The following is a 15,082-nucleotide window of genomic DNA, read 5'->3' as shown; positions in this document are numbered from 1 at the left end:
GATCCATCTTATCCACGCCATTCATTGTGGAATTGTAATCCAAAACACATACAGGTTTCGGGAAAGGCACTCTTTTTTTTTTTTTAGTGCCTACACATCAACTGTCCGCATTTCATCTTTGTGAAAAGTAGTCACCATCCTCAACAAACGCTTGTCCTGCCATGCCACAACCAAAACATTTGTGTTGTGTCTCACCAATTCCCCCCCCCCCCCACCCCAAGGCCAGTGTTTGTAAGAGAAGTGATCTCATTTGGTTCACCCCTATTTTTTCTCAGTGTTCCACAAACATTTGTACGTGCTGCCAGGAGACGTTCACACAACCCAATTGAATTATAAAAATTGTCCATAAAGAGCGTGTACCCATTTCCTGGCAGACGATCTAGCAAATTAAACACGGTATCCGGCAGAGAACAACTAGTACCAACATAAGGTTGCATATTAAAACAATATCCTGTTTGGGAGTCACACAGGATGTATGACTTAATTCCATATTTGATTGGTTTTTGGGGGTTGTAAACTTTAAACGATAGACGGCCCTGAAAATTCATCATTCCCTCATCAATACATACATTCCTACCGGGTTGGAACAGTTCTTTAAATTTATTTACAATATGGTTGAACACAGGACGGATTTTAAATAATTTGTCATCTGAACTATGTCTCTCATTATTGTTAAAATGTAGGTAACTCCAGATAAGCAGGAAGCGGTTTCGAGGCATCGCGCGACTAAAAAAATGGTGTGGTTTCAATTTCATCCTGAGTCCAATACATTTCTATACTGGGCTTTTTTATATACCCAGTAAGAAATTGGAGTGCAAAAAATGTTTTCAATTCTAATACAGACACTGGCTTCCAAGCACGACTCCTGCAGTGTGGCAGACTTTCAGTCTGCTTCTGCATGGATTGACGTGCATATAAATTTGTTTGATCAGCAATGTGCTGGAGAAGTTCGTTTGAGATGAATAGTTGCAGGAAGTCAGCTGGCAGGGTTGAATTTAGCTCTGCTGCGGCACCCCTTGGTCCTGGAGTTTCAGTAAACAGGAATGTGTTTGGCTGCCAGCCTGTTTCATGCCAGCCAGAACTTTTGGGATCTGCAAATATACATTTCAATATCATATAATATTTATTTTAGATCAGTGTGAAGCAATATATATATATGTTTACCTTTTTTCTTGGATCCACTGGTTGAAATTATAGAAGACATTTACCATCAAATATTTTACTCGTGCTGAGTTGGAGAATCATTTTTTTTTTACCTTTATTCTGCTCACTGTGAGACGCGTCACCTTGAGCCCGACGAGCTGCAGCTGAAAGAAATATATACAATTACAATCATATCGAAAGACCGTTTTCTTTTGTTGTTGCAGTGTATTGAAAACACGTTTTTTATACCTCTCTTTGTCGTGGAAACTGTAGGTTGTCGCTGTGAGCACGATCTATGAATTATACATTCACGTTACACGAGGTGCTAGCAGCGTGCAGGAAAAGTATCTCATAGCAAGTTTGCGCTTACCTTCACAGTCTTCTGCGGATGAAATGCTGTCCGAATCACTTTCTCGAAGATCCGACTGTACCCACTCCTCCGAAGAATAGCCATCCGACTCGGGGTACTCTTCGTCGTCCGAATCAACGTCCGCGTTTGCAGAAGTACTTGGACGTGCACCACGTTTTCCGGCGTTAGCATCGCTAACCGGCGTCGCTTTAAGACGTGGCCGAAGACGTCGCGTCAAAGCCGCAACTTCGGCATCAACCTCGTTGTCGCCATCATCATCATCGCCACCAACATTCAATTTAGCACTGGTTTCTTTTTGAAAATACCGATCAAGCGTGAGCTGCTTTCCACCGGTCGTCATTTTTGCTTTCTCTTCCTCCATGCTTTTTGCTTTCTCCATTATCCTCTCCACTCCACTCTAGCTCCGCCTCACCTTTTATACCGACGCCCACGGTGGGCGGCACACCCAAAGTGCAAGGAGAGTCATCGCTGCCATCTAGAGGCCAAAACGAGTCATTAAACTTACTTGATCTGCTTGATATTTTCAGCACAGCTGCCCAAGGCTTCCCTCCACCCGTTTCAAAAAAAAACAAAAAAACATAGGGGACGTCTTTTAACGTCCTCGGCGCCCATCCCTAGGTTTATGCTAAACGTTTTATAACGTTTATGGCGGTCAAAGAGTTAAAAGCAGTCTGTGTATTCAAGACACTCATTAGTAATGTAAAAAAAATCCTTTATTTAAAATGGACTACCAACATGTTTCAACACAAGATTGTCTTCACCAGGGCATAGTTTGACAAATATAGAGTGTATGACTGAGCGATATTTGTGCATTGCTTTATTCATGTCAAACTAATTCTGAATTTAATTGTGATGAAGTCTGTTTTCTACAAGATTTCAAAATTTTTACTAATGTCAAAAATAAACTCACTAACATTGATCACAAATTTGTGAGGTGCCTAGCCCGGACACAGATATTTCACATGGTTTCTTTTAAGTTACATAGACCAGATGTAAATAATAACTAAGACGGTTATATTTAATAACTAATGTTTTGTTTTAGACTTCATGTCTATCTAAACAGTGTATGTCATTGTTTTGTCAAAAACATATTTCTATATACTTCCTTTATACTATAATCTAATCTGGTACAATCTGCTGCCTTTCTGCTCATGTATTTGATCAGAAAATTCTAGCAAAATTGAGCAATTGTGACTGCATTTCAGACACAAACAAAAGTATCAGTTAAGTCCTTGAATCTCTTTTGTGATTAAGAATTTCATTAATAAACCTGGCCTGAATTAACATCACTTGTATGTACAAAATACCTGGTCAATTTAAATTGAAACTAGTTTAACCTATGTTTGCTATTTACTCTGCATTGTGGTGACTGCACATGCCTACAATTGTGTAATGTCTATGCTTTATGTTTTAGGTGTCCCTTGTTTGTGCCAAGGCTCTGGTACCAGGTCAGTCATAATTTTAATTGCTTTTGCAGCAGTTTTACAATCGATTATTTTAAACAATTCCAATATTTTGCAGGTTCATATACACTCAAAGTGGAACATGTACTTGTACTGTGCATTGTCAGCAATTGAAGTTGAGACTTGACATGGTATTCTGTGTGTGCATCATTTTAGGCAGAGGCACTGGCTGGCGCCACAGAGTTCGGGAATGGCCAGTTTCAGCTGTGACTGGGCGGAGGCACAAACTGGTCATTCCAGCACTGAACCAGGACAACACGGTATGTTTTATAATCAACTCTGCCTTTATAACAAATTAACAACCTTCATTTGTGTCTATTTTTTTAAATTACCTCTTTCCTTTTTTCAATTACTACTTTTTTTTTTTCTTTTGTAATAGTTTGTCCTGGTTGTTGGTGACTCCCACCTGCGAGCCATTGCCGATGGGGTTGTGAAGATGCCGGAGGGACGTTTCTCGTTTGCCGTGATGTCCACCCCGGGTGCCAGGGCCTCCGAGTTGCGTGCTGAGGTGCTGAATGCTGTTCTGCCTCGGTCACCCGAGGTGGTCTGCATTTTGGCTCCCAGCAACAACTTGGGCCGCCCCATCGCTGAGGCAGCGGCTGACTTTGGCCAGTTCTTGCACACCGTCTGCAGCCGCTGGCCCAACGTAAGTTCACACATTTCCTTCATATAGATCATACATTTAAATTTCAAGTATGTACTTGCATATGTCAAATATGTTCTGTTTAAAATACATTTCAGCCTTTTCCCGTAATTAAACAGTTAATGAATATTGAAGGATGGAATATGAATGAAAGTTCATCTTGCTCCAGATGTATATTTTACAGTTTTAAACTTTGTGCAGGTCGTTGTGCTGGACTTCCCCCCTCGTCTGAACGTCGAGCTGGACCAGCAGGACCTTCTTCGCCAGGAGTACAACCGGGTGGCAGCACTTATGGGTACGTTCCATGTTGAAAATAGTTTTCACACACAAAGTTCTACTTTTCTTTAAGTCACCTCCTGATCTGATTTCATTGGTGTCTCAGCGGGGGGGAGGACTCTTGAGCTAATAATGTTTTTTCCTTTGTTACTGTAGGTATTCGCTACCTATCTGTTGCTGGCCACTTCCCGCTGTCACATCTTCACTTGTGGTGTAGAGACGGGGTAAGTACATTAGTTGCTGCAAAAAACAAACAAACATTTTATTAGTGCTCCTCCTATCAAAAGTATGTTTGTAGATGTATAATATTTTTTCTGATCATGTCTGGAAGGTACACCTCAGTGACAGCGATGGGATGCCGGTGCTTGCGCGGTTGCTGTGGGCTGCCGTCAACCTGCGGATGGAGAGGACTGCACCGGCTGCTCCTCAGCGTTCGCCACCAGCTCGAGTGTTCAGACCAAAAGTGGTTGTTAAGGGTGAGGTCACTGCGCCTCAGCCTTCCAACCCTTTTGACTGGACACTCGTCGGGAAGGCCAAGGAGGTAAACGCAAGCCTAACATGTTTTTGAAAACCTAACATGTTTTTGAAAACCTTAAATTTTATGAATGTGTGTGTTGCAATAATGTCACTAGTCATTTCAGAGCAGCTCGGTTGTGGACTCTGAGGTCACCTGTGGGCCCACTGGGTGGATGGGCACTCTCCAGGTTTGTGATGGTGATCATGGATTCATTCAGCCTTTTACCATGGCACATGTTAAAATTCTATTTCTCTATTTCTATTTTGTTGTGTTTTTTACAGTGCAACATCCCATTGAACCCTCTCTGGTTCAGCCCACCCATGTTGGAGGCGATGGACAAGCTGTCTCCAGCTCATCTTTCCAGCCCTGAGGACTGCCCAGGATCTAAAGGATAAGAAGGTATTTCAGTTTTCCTATTTTGTTTGCCCGTTATGTTTACATATCTATCTTCATGACAAAAAAAAAAGTATAGTTAATTGTCCATTCTTGTAGTAACAATGCTTCGCAGTAAAAGCAAAAATATATATATATATTTCTCTTTTTTTTTTTTTTTTTTTGCTCTTTCTTGTTCGACATCCACCGCAGGGCACAGACGACAGCGGCCAGCCCATAAGAGCACACGGAGAGAGCACCAGGTTTGCATTGCATTCTTATCAGCCCTGAGAAGTCTTACTTAAAATCACAAACAGAAATTAGTGACTCTTCACTCAAGTGCTGTGTGTTAAAGAATTATTGTTTGCTTGTCGTTTCAGCCAGAGGAAAGGCCAGCCCTTGCGGAGGTTCCTTCCAGACCATCATCCCCCCGTCGTCCTGGGACTGAGGTAACTTTTTTATACTCACAACATTAACCATTAACATATGAAATGTTTAAAATTATATTAGTTAGAATTTAAGATAATTAAAATGGTTTCAATCATTTCTGGATCCTGCTGTGGGACTTCCTCAACGCACGCTATCCGTGAGGGCCACACATTCACAGATGGATAAAAGGTACTCAAGTTTTTCTCGCAACCACCAGTGTACTTGTATGGCTCTCACTTTCTTGGCCTTCCATGCTGAGGGGTTGCAGTTTAATTCGCTTGAACTTGACAGAGTGCTTGAACACGGGGACTCTCTTTACGTGGGTGCTAAACAGCAATTGATTTTGGACCATAACTTTGGGAATGATCACTTGACTGTCGAGGAGATGCCAAAACAAGTCATGACGGACACCAATGTCTATAATGTACAGATGCATGAGCTCAGCGTTGGTTATGTCATAGATGACGGTCATACCAAAAGAGACTTGGGATTGTCTCTTGGAGCTCAGCTTGAGTGCTTGTCACAAAATGTCACTCTTGCTTTCTTGATTGTGAATCCAAAGTGTTTTGCAGTATTCCGTGACAGATCAGGATACTTTGGGTTATTTGATTCACATTCCAGATCTGAAGTGGGCTTGCCACACCCAAACGGAACTGCAATTATGTTGACTTTTTCTCACTTGTGTGGCTTGGTTGAGCATTTGCGTCAGCTTTTTGAAGGACATGGCCGGTTTGCAACCTATGAGTTTGTGCCAGTCTCTTTTCATATTGACGGCAGTTCCATTAACACGCATCGGGATTCTACTACAACCATCTCAAAGGAAGAGCTATTAATTGAATTAGGTGATTCCCAAACTAAAGCGCTACAAATTGGGGTAGGTATTGTACCAAATCCAGACCTACATAGTGCGGTACATGTTGTACCAAATAACCCAGCAAGCAAAATTAATGAGAGTCAAAATATTCCAGACCCTCAGCAAGGACTCAAACTGCTGCATGTTAATATAGATCTTTCCAAATGGAGTAAAAGTCAGCGTAAAAAACTTTTATATAGACAACGTCAACACATTCGTAAGTGCCAACGACAACTGTCATCTAATTCTAAATATCACAGTGATCCTTGCGTTAAGGAAAAAAGAAGCTCTATCAGAAGAATAGATATAACAGTGATTCTGCTTTTAAGGCAAAACAGCAGCAATATCTGATTAACAAATACCAACACGATCTTGCTTTTCAGCAAAAGCAGAAGATATTGATGAAAAGGTACGTAGGAGAGAAATACAGAAATGACCTTTCTTTTCAAAGTAAACGAAAACATTACTTGCGCGAGAGGTACAGAAAAGACATTTCTTTTCAAAGTAAACGAAAACGATGCTCGCGAGAGAGGTACAGGAAAGACCTTTCTTTTCAAAGTAAACGAAAACGATACTTGCGAGAGAGGTATGAAAAAGACCTTTCTTTTCAAAGTAAACGGAAACATTACTTGCGGGAGAGGTACAGAAAGGATATATATTTTCAAAGTAAACAGAAAAATTACACGCGAGAGAGGTACCAAAAAGATTCGGCTTTCAGGCTTTCTCATATTAGGCGCTGTTTACAAAACAAAAAGGACAGGCATGATTCAAACGCGCTGCAACATATTCGCCACAAGTTAAATTGTGCTGTGAAAATTATAAGGAAATATAGTCGCATCATTCCCCAGTGTCAGGAAATCGAGCAGGATCAGGCAAACGCTGTAGTAGACGTCTCTGTGGAAATGAAGCAGGCACTCGTAGATCCAGAAATGGAAGCCACCATCGCTTCTTTCCGGGAAAGGGTTCGGCATGGGCCGACGTATATCTGCACAGTGTGCCACCGTGCGCTTTTCCCCAATCAAGTAAAGTGTTGCAAACGAGCCAGATACACCAAAAATGTTGATGTGGCGCTTGCGTGCTTGACAGGCCAGTTTGTTCACACTTGTAGTTGCCCTGCCCCATGTACCGTTCCTCAAGAACGGATGCAGGAGTGGATTTGTCATACCTGTGACAACCATCTGTTCAGAGGTGGCATGCCACCCCAGGCGGTGGCAAATAACTTGGCACTGGCGCCCATTCCCGAAGAGCTGTCGGAATTAAATGTACTTGAACGACAGCTAATTGCAAAACTCATCCCTTTTGCAAAGATTGTTGCGTTGCCCAAAGGACGGCAAAGGGCCGTACACGGTTCTGTGGTGTGCGTTCCATCAGAGATGGAAGCCGTAGTGAACTCCCTCCCAAGGCCGCACAGTGAGGCCCAGCTTCTCCAGGTGAAGCTGAAGCGCCGCATTGTGTACAAAGGTTACCAGCATTTTTACACTGTCAACATGACAAATGTCTTGGCAGCGCTGATGACACTGAAACGCATTCATGCAGAATACAAAACTGTATCGATAGATGAAAGCGCTCAGTTTGAAAGTCTCCAAGAAGAGGAAGACGAGGGGGTAGGAGAAGAGGACATCCCTGAAGCCGATGCACAGCCAGAGAGCAGCAACACCCCCGCAAACAAAGAGCAACAGACTCCCCAAGAGAGCAAAGAGGAGCTCAGGCCGGGCTTGACGCTCGACACCTGTATGCAGCCTCCTGACATCGCGCAGGAAAAGCTGTCATATGGGGACGGCATATTTAGCATCGCTCCTGCCCAAGGAAACAAGCCGGTGGGATTTTTTGCCGTGCCAACCCTCGAAGCCATGGCCTTTCCCGTTCAGTTCCCAACAGGACAGAATTCACTCGATGAGGCGAGAGAAATTAAGCTGTCACCCAGTTTGTATTTCAATGCAAGGTTATTCTCCGTTGACACTCGATTTGCCAAAGATCAAAGTTACCTTTTCTTTGCGCAGTTTGTGACAGAAACGCATCTGGCCACCAACAGCATGTCCATTCAGGCCCGCAAGGGGACAGCCCTCACTTGGGATGGGAAGAAGATTTCAAACCGGATGCTTCAGGACAAAGATGAACTGGAGAAGCTCATCCAAAGAGAGCATGCGATGCGCTTCATGCAGCCCTTGAGAGGCACGCCGGCTTTTTTGGAGGGTGCCCTTAGGGACCTCCATGCAATGACCAGGCAGTTGGGCAAGCCCACATTCTTCCTTACCTTTTCTGCTGCGGAAATGAGATGGCCTGAAGTAATCGAAATAGTCAAAGCGCAGCAAGGCGAACAAGGGGACTTTTCCCATCTCGACTGGAATGCCAAATGCGATGTTCTTCGCAGCAATCCGGTCACAGTGATGCGCCTTTTTGAGAAAAGGATGGATGCTCTTATGGCATTCATCCTGTCTCCTGCACAGCCCCTCGGTCCGGTAGAAGACCACTTCTATCGTGTAGAATTTCAAGCCAGAGGAAGTCCGCACGCTCACATGCTGCTCTGGATTAAGGGTGCGCCAGTCATCGAAGAACCCGACCCCAGATGTTGTCAAGAAGCCATTGACTTCATCGACAAGTACATCACTTGCAAAATACCAGACCCGATTGAGGACCCTGAACTGCACGACATTGTCACCAGCGTTCAGGCACACAGAAAAAAACCACACAAAGTCTTGTCGGAAAGGAAACGTTTCTTGCAGATTTGGGTACCCCAAACTGCCGATGGACCAAACCACCATCACGTTGCCATTCCAGACGGAGACTGAAGACGTCCCAACGGACAAGAGTGTGGAAGGCCAGCATGGGAAGCAGGCGGCCAAAATCGGCTCGTCTCACCGAAAAACAAAGGGAGGCTAAAGAAGAGCTCAAACGCATCAGAGAGATCCTCATGGACGCGGATGTCCCGCAGGACTTGCCGGAGCTTCTCAAAAAGGCCAATTTGACAATGGACAGCTACAAGGACAGCGTCACTAATCTGACCTCCGGAATGGTTGTCATGTTGAAGCGTGCTCCAACGGAAAGCTGGATCAATGCTTACAACCCACATCTGCTGCGGGCATGGAACGCCAACATGGATATTCAGTACGTGCTCGATGACGTCGCGTGTCTCATGTACATGATGTCGTACATTTCCAAACCGGAGCACGAGATGTCCGAGTTCCTCACGTCTGTCGTCAAAGACTTGAAGACAAAGCCTCTTGTCGACAAAAAGGACGAGATGAGGAAAATAATGGCGGCGTATTCCAAGCACAGAGAGGTGAGCGCTCAAGAAGCGGTGGCGCGGACATGCAGTCTCCCTCTGAAGAAGTGCTCGCGCAGCGTAGTTTTCATCCAGACTGCTGAGGATGGCGTGAAATTGAGTCTACCCATGAGTAGACTGAGGACCATGCATCCGGACGCAGACAACGTGTGGATGTCTGGTCTGCCAGACAAATATGTGGCAAGACCTAGAACGGCAATGTTTGAGCGGATGTGTCTCGCCGAATTCGCATCCGAATACCGAGTCGTCTACGGTCAGCAGACTGAGGGCAAGAATGTCATTCCCCTCTCACACGGCAAGGGATTCATCCAGAAGCGGATTGGAAAAGATGCCGTCATCAGATTCACTCGCTTCTCGATCAAAAAGTATGCTGAGAAGTATTACAGGACCCAGCTTAAATTGTACCTCCCCCACAGAGACGACGCCGAGCTCAGGTCTGAAAACCTCAAAACGTACGAGGAGTTCTACGGTGCCGGGGATTCAAAGTTCGGTCGGGTGCGGGCTATCGTCGACCGCAATCGGGGGCGGTACGAAGGACGGGGAAAGACCGTGGACAATGCCTTCGAAAAATTGAAAGAGCTTCGTGCGGTTCTCAACGCGTGGAGCACTTTTGCGCCGGAGGTAGAAGCAGAGCGTTTGGAGTGTGTTGCCGAACGCGAATCTAATCCGTTACAGGAAGACCCGCAAGATGAGGTTCCGGCCTACCAGGACGCTCCTGGTAGCGGCGCGGTCTTTCCGGCGTTTGAGGCGCCAAAAGTTGAGCGCCGAATTTGTGAGGAACATGTACCGCAGTCTCAATGAAACGCAAGCGTCCGTCTTTTACGCTGTGCGCGAGTGGTGTTTGAAACGCGTTTCGGATCGTCTCCTCGAGCCCTTCTTTTATTTGATCTCCGGAGGAGCTGGCTGTGGTAAATCGCATGTCATCAAGTGCATTTACCAGGAGGCCAGTAAGATTCTCCATCAGCTTCCCAGGTTCCGCGACGAAGCGGATATGGCCAAGCCTGCTGTGCTGCTGACGTCGTTTACTGGCACGGCGGCTTACAACATCTCAGGGAAAACGCTTCATTCCCTCTTGAAACTCCCCAGGACTCTAAATCCTCCTTACCAGGCGCTGGGGAATACGTTGGACGCATTGAGAGCAACCCTTTGCAACGTGGAAATTTTGATCATCGACGAGATCTCCATGGTCTCCAAGGAACTCTTTGCCTATGTCCACTGGAGATTTCAGCAAATCAAGGGCAACCAGAGACCATTTGGAGGCATCTCCGTTCTTGCAGTTGGGGACTTCTACCAACTGCCACCCCTCGGAAGGTCCAAACCCCTCTGCGTTTCTGACAACGATCTTCTTGACCTCTGGACAGATTTTCAGATGGTCAAGCTTACTCAAATCATGCGGCAAAAAGACGACGTCGCTTTTGCCGAGCTTTTGAACAGGATCAGGGAGAAGGGGAAGGCTGATCCACTTGGCGATGGTGACAGGGCGTTACTCACCACGGCTGTCACGGATGCGCGAGACCTCCCTGCGGATACTCTGCATATCTTTGCCACCAATAAAGAGGTGGATAGGCACAATGCAGCAACTGTGGCTGCTCTCAAATTGACTGTGGTCAATATTCCCGCAGAGGACTACAGGAAGAGCCCACGGTCGGGGGCGATGGTCACCGTGATCATGGGGTCGAGAAGGGATCTACCGGATACCCTTCAACCTGGTGTAGGAGCACGAGTTATGCTTCTTCGGAATTTGGATGTCGAGGACGGATTGGTGAACGGGACCTTTGGCACAATAGGCACTATTGTTCAAAGCGCCCCAAAGGGGTCGGCGGAGAAAGTGACCTTGCTCGGACGGAGGCTAGACAATCCCGAAGCGGGCCAGAAATTGCGTGATAAAATTCTGGGGCCGACGGATGACTTGGTCTATATCGAAAGGTCGGAGGAAAACCTGGGCATAAAAGGCGTGGTCAGGCGGCAATTCCCCATGAAGCTTGCCTTTGGATGCACGGCTCACAAAGTGCAAGGCATGACGATGACCTCTGCAGTGGTGTCTCTTAAGCGTGTGTTTGAACCTGGAATGGCCTATGTTGCCCTAAGTCGCACGACGTCACTTCAGGGATTGAGGGTCATAGACTTTGACGAATCCAAAATCTATGCCAATCCCAACGTCACGACGGCAATGGACAGTATGACGCGCGCTTCTTTCCAAAGTACAAGACCATTGTTGTACTTTTCCAAAATGCCGCAAACTGCTTTTCCCACCTTGACCATTGTTCATCACAACACCGAGGGGCTTCCATCTCATATTGACGACTTAAAGTCTCATCATGAGTTGAGGCTGGCAGATGTCCTTTGCCTCACTGAAACTCATTTGTCTGGATCCTTCTTCCCCCCTCCCTTGCAACTGGAGGGATGCAGCACTTTTGTGCGCAACAGACAAGTTTCGTATTCAAATAGACTGGACGTGGCCCAAAAAGAGGGTGGCGGAGTCGCAGTCTATTATCGCGATTGTCTTCGAGCGGAGCCCCGTCGGTTTATTCGGAATGTGGTTGACCTGGAATTTGCTGTCATCAGGGTTGACGCTCCCGTCCAGGCTTTGATAGCTACGGTCTACAGGCCACCCAACCTGAGTCTTGGCACCTTTCTTCCAAACCTTGGAAGTCTCTTGGATGCCTTGGCCGTGATGGACTGCCAGCCTATTGTTGTTTGCGGAGACTTTAATGAGGATTTGCTTTCAAAGGGAAAGAAATCCATTCTGGACTTGTTTCAGTCCAGAGGCTTTTCACAGCTGATCACCCAGGCCACAACTGGAAAGCAGACACTGATTGATCACATTTACATATCTCGCCCAGATTGTTGTGTTCAATCAGGCGTTCTGCACACTTATTACAGTTACCACAGTCCGGTCTACTGTGTGTTAACTTCTTGTGTCAGCTCATTGTCGATCGCAAGGGCACCATTTTCACAAGTGTGCTTTTGCAAATGTTATTGAGCCTTTCATACCACTGCTCAAAAGAGGGGGATACTGTACTTTAAATTGTAAAGGCTGAAAAGTTAAATCCTTTGCTCGTTCAAAATTTGTGTCATAACAGAACTACACTCAAAATCAGAGCGGCCAATCATTTTTTTTGTAGACATATTTATCATTTAGTTAGTTCTAAACGTATTGAGCTTTAAATTGAATTTAAGACATGGGATATGCCATTTAAGCGCTCCCTTATTTTGAGCAGTGTTGTATGACGGTACTTTTAATCAGTGTGCTTTTCTGTTAGCAGGACATCGTGCATTTGGACTTGAATGTTTTGTTTGTCCTTATTGTGATTGTGACTACAACACAATGAAAAGTGTTGGTGTCAGTGAGGTACTGCGATGGTAAGGGATGAACTGCAATGGTAAGGGATGAACTGCGAGGGTAAGTGATGATTGATTACTGAATTGATCTAGGCAAACATTGAACACTCATTTTTCATTTTCACATGCAATACAGGTGGATGGAGCGCAGCAAGGGGCGCTACTTGACATGGCCAAGGATATCAAGGTTGTTATGTCCGGTACAACTGGTGGAGAGAAAAGATGAAAAAAGGGATCCCGCAAACGTAGACCAAAATGATTTATTCTACAGGATTCCTCACTGAAAAACCGTCACATGTGTATTGGATGAGTATTTAGATTAAGTTTTAACTGTTCAGTTTTGCTGCCTATTTTCTAACAACTTGTTCCTTTGTGTGCTCAGGAAAAGATGAAGATGCTGTGTAACAAAGACCCAAAACGGCTCTTTTAAGAGCCGTTTTACATGTACTTTGGAGTAATATTCCTGCAATATTGATCAGCACCAACATGCCTTTTAATATGCAATGTCAAATTTAAACACTGCATTCATACTGTATTTGCTCCATGATACAGTATATTGCATTTTATATTTTAGTTAATCACTTACACTATAAGCAAGAAATTAAACTGATTCCCTTTTGATATGACTAAAATGTCAATCAAGACATAAATTGTCCTGAACTCTATTCCTGCTGACACAAATTGAGAGGTAAAGTACACCAACATTTGGCAAACAGTTCAGAGCATGCATCTTTCCACCTTGCAAGAGTCAGCAGGCCTATTCAAAATTTTTCTAGTATTATTCTTCTTCTTCTTTTTATTATTTTTTTTAATCTTCCACCGATTTTTCCGCAAGGGAATTCCCAGTTACCATGGGGACGCTATTCCCAAAAAACTCCCAAATAAAGTCCCATAGGAATGAATGGGAAACCGAAAGACATCAACTCCAATCAAACACCTTTTTCCAAGACACGCTGCGCGCGCATACGTTGACCGACCGATATGAATTTTAGCTCATTTTGTTGGAATTTTTGTCATCTTTAGCTCAGTGTCAAAAAAAAAATTAAGGAATGAAAGCTCTCCCCCCTGTGCGGGTTCAAAGACAGTGAGCAAAGGGTGAAAGTCGCCTATTTAGAGTGTGACTAATTAAGGCTTCAGTGACGGGAACCAAAAAATATATTTCCAAAAGTTTCACTTCAACTCCTCATGGCCACAATCTTTGCTCACTAGACATCAAATTGGCACATTTTGTAGCCACAAGCCTCTGCTTTCTGAAAAACTAAGTTTTATTTGGCTAAGGTGTCATTTAGTACCTTTATTTTCACTTTAAGCGAGGAGAAGTCGGACTATTTCGATCTCTTTTCAATGTTATTTTCGCCGTTTTTCCCTCTTCATTTTCGATCAATCATAAATTTTCAACCTGCTCCTAAGTTGGTCATTTTTCATCCGATTAAAAAACTGAGAACATGCTCGCGTTCCCCAAACCCTTGCCGTTCTAACGAGCCATTTCTGGAATCTGCATCTTCAACCGTTAGGTCGTGAGAGGCTTTTGTTTGAGGTGAGCGTATCCTATACAAAATCAATGGAATGTGGGTGCGTGACGTCTCGCAACAAGTTAAAATCAAATGTGTGTGCGTGAATGATCTGTCGTTTTTGCATAGCAACTGCCTCAGCCAATCATCTCTCACTGTTGAGCTCAACTCAGCCCCTTTTTTTCTTGGTGTACTCAAGGCTTGGCCTATATACGACTACTACTATTGCAAATACTATTACTACTACTACTATCTTGGCCAATTGATTAGGTACACCCAGGATTCTGGTCAATTAATTAGGTACACCCTGGATTCTCGCCACTCCGCCCACCCAGGGCGGCGGCCATCTTGGCCAATTGATTAGGTATGACCACGATTCTCGCCACTCCGCTCGCCCAGGGCGGCGGCCATCTTGGCCAATTGATTAGGTACAGCCAGGACTTTTCAGTCACAAAATGTTTTTATTTGATTATTTTCCAAATTTGTAGCGTGACTATTACTGTGTTTTTTGCTGATTATGGTTTATTATTTAATACTAAAAATTTTCATTTCCTTTGCTAAAGTAAATGTTTTCTTTTATAATATTGATGAGTTCTTCAAGATGCACAAACAGTGACTGTGCGCATGTTGTCTCCACAGTTTCCTCAGGGCACACATAGACATATAAAAGGAATTTGTAAGATGTTAATAAAATTTGGTTAATGGTGTAAATCAACAAATTCAAATTGGAAGGTTCATTTAACTAGATTGTTTTATGTTCAATATACTTAAAAAAAAAAAAAAATCAGTGACATGTACAATGTAGCCAATAATAAAATATATAATACTGGATATTTTGTAGAAACATTTCATCACTTGTAAAGATTTGTCTGTGTTGAAT

General features: G+C 44.3%; 1 long non-coding RNA gene across 1 annotated transcript; it reads right to left on the bottom strand.

Annotated features, from left to right (window-relative positions):
• Positions 1 to 227: 227 nt before the first annotated feature.
• Positions 228 to 1,915, bottom strand: LOC147155412 (uncharacterized). The gene is made up of 3 exons (XR_015092328.1): positions 1,514 to 1,915; positions 1,393 to 1,436; positions 228 to 1,307 (listed from the first exon to the last, which is right to left on the bottom strand). It is a non-coding gene; the product is annotated as an uncharacterized LOC147155412 (long non-coding RNA).
• Between the last annotated feature and the right edge of the window lie 13,167 nt (positions 1,916 to 15,082).

This window comes from Leptonotus elevatus, chromosome 22, assembly GCF_054856555.1.
Source record: "Leptonotus elevatus isolate MCC_2025b chromosome 22, RoL_Lele_1.0, whole genome shotgun sequence".
NCBI lineage: Eukaryota > Metazoa > Chordata > Actinopteri > Syngnathiformes > Syngnathidae > Leptonotus > Leptonotus elevatus.
The sequence above is the reverse complement of the archived record's forward strand: the minus strand, read 5'-3'. Positions and strand labels throughout refer to the sequence as shown.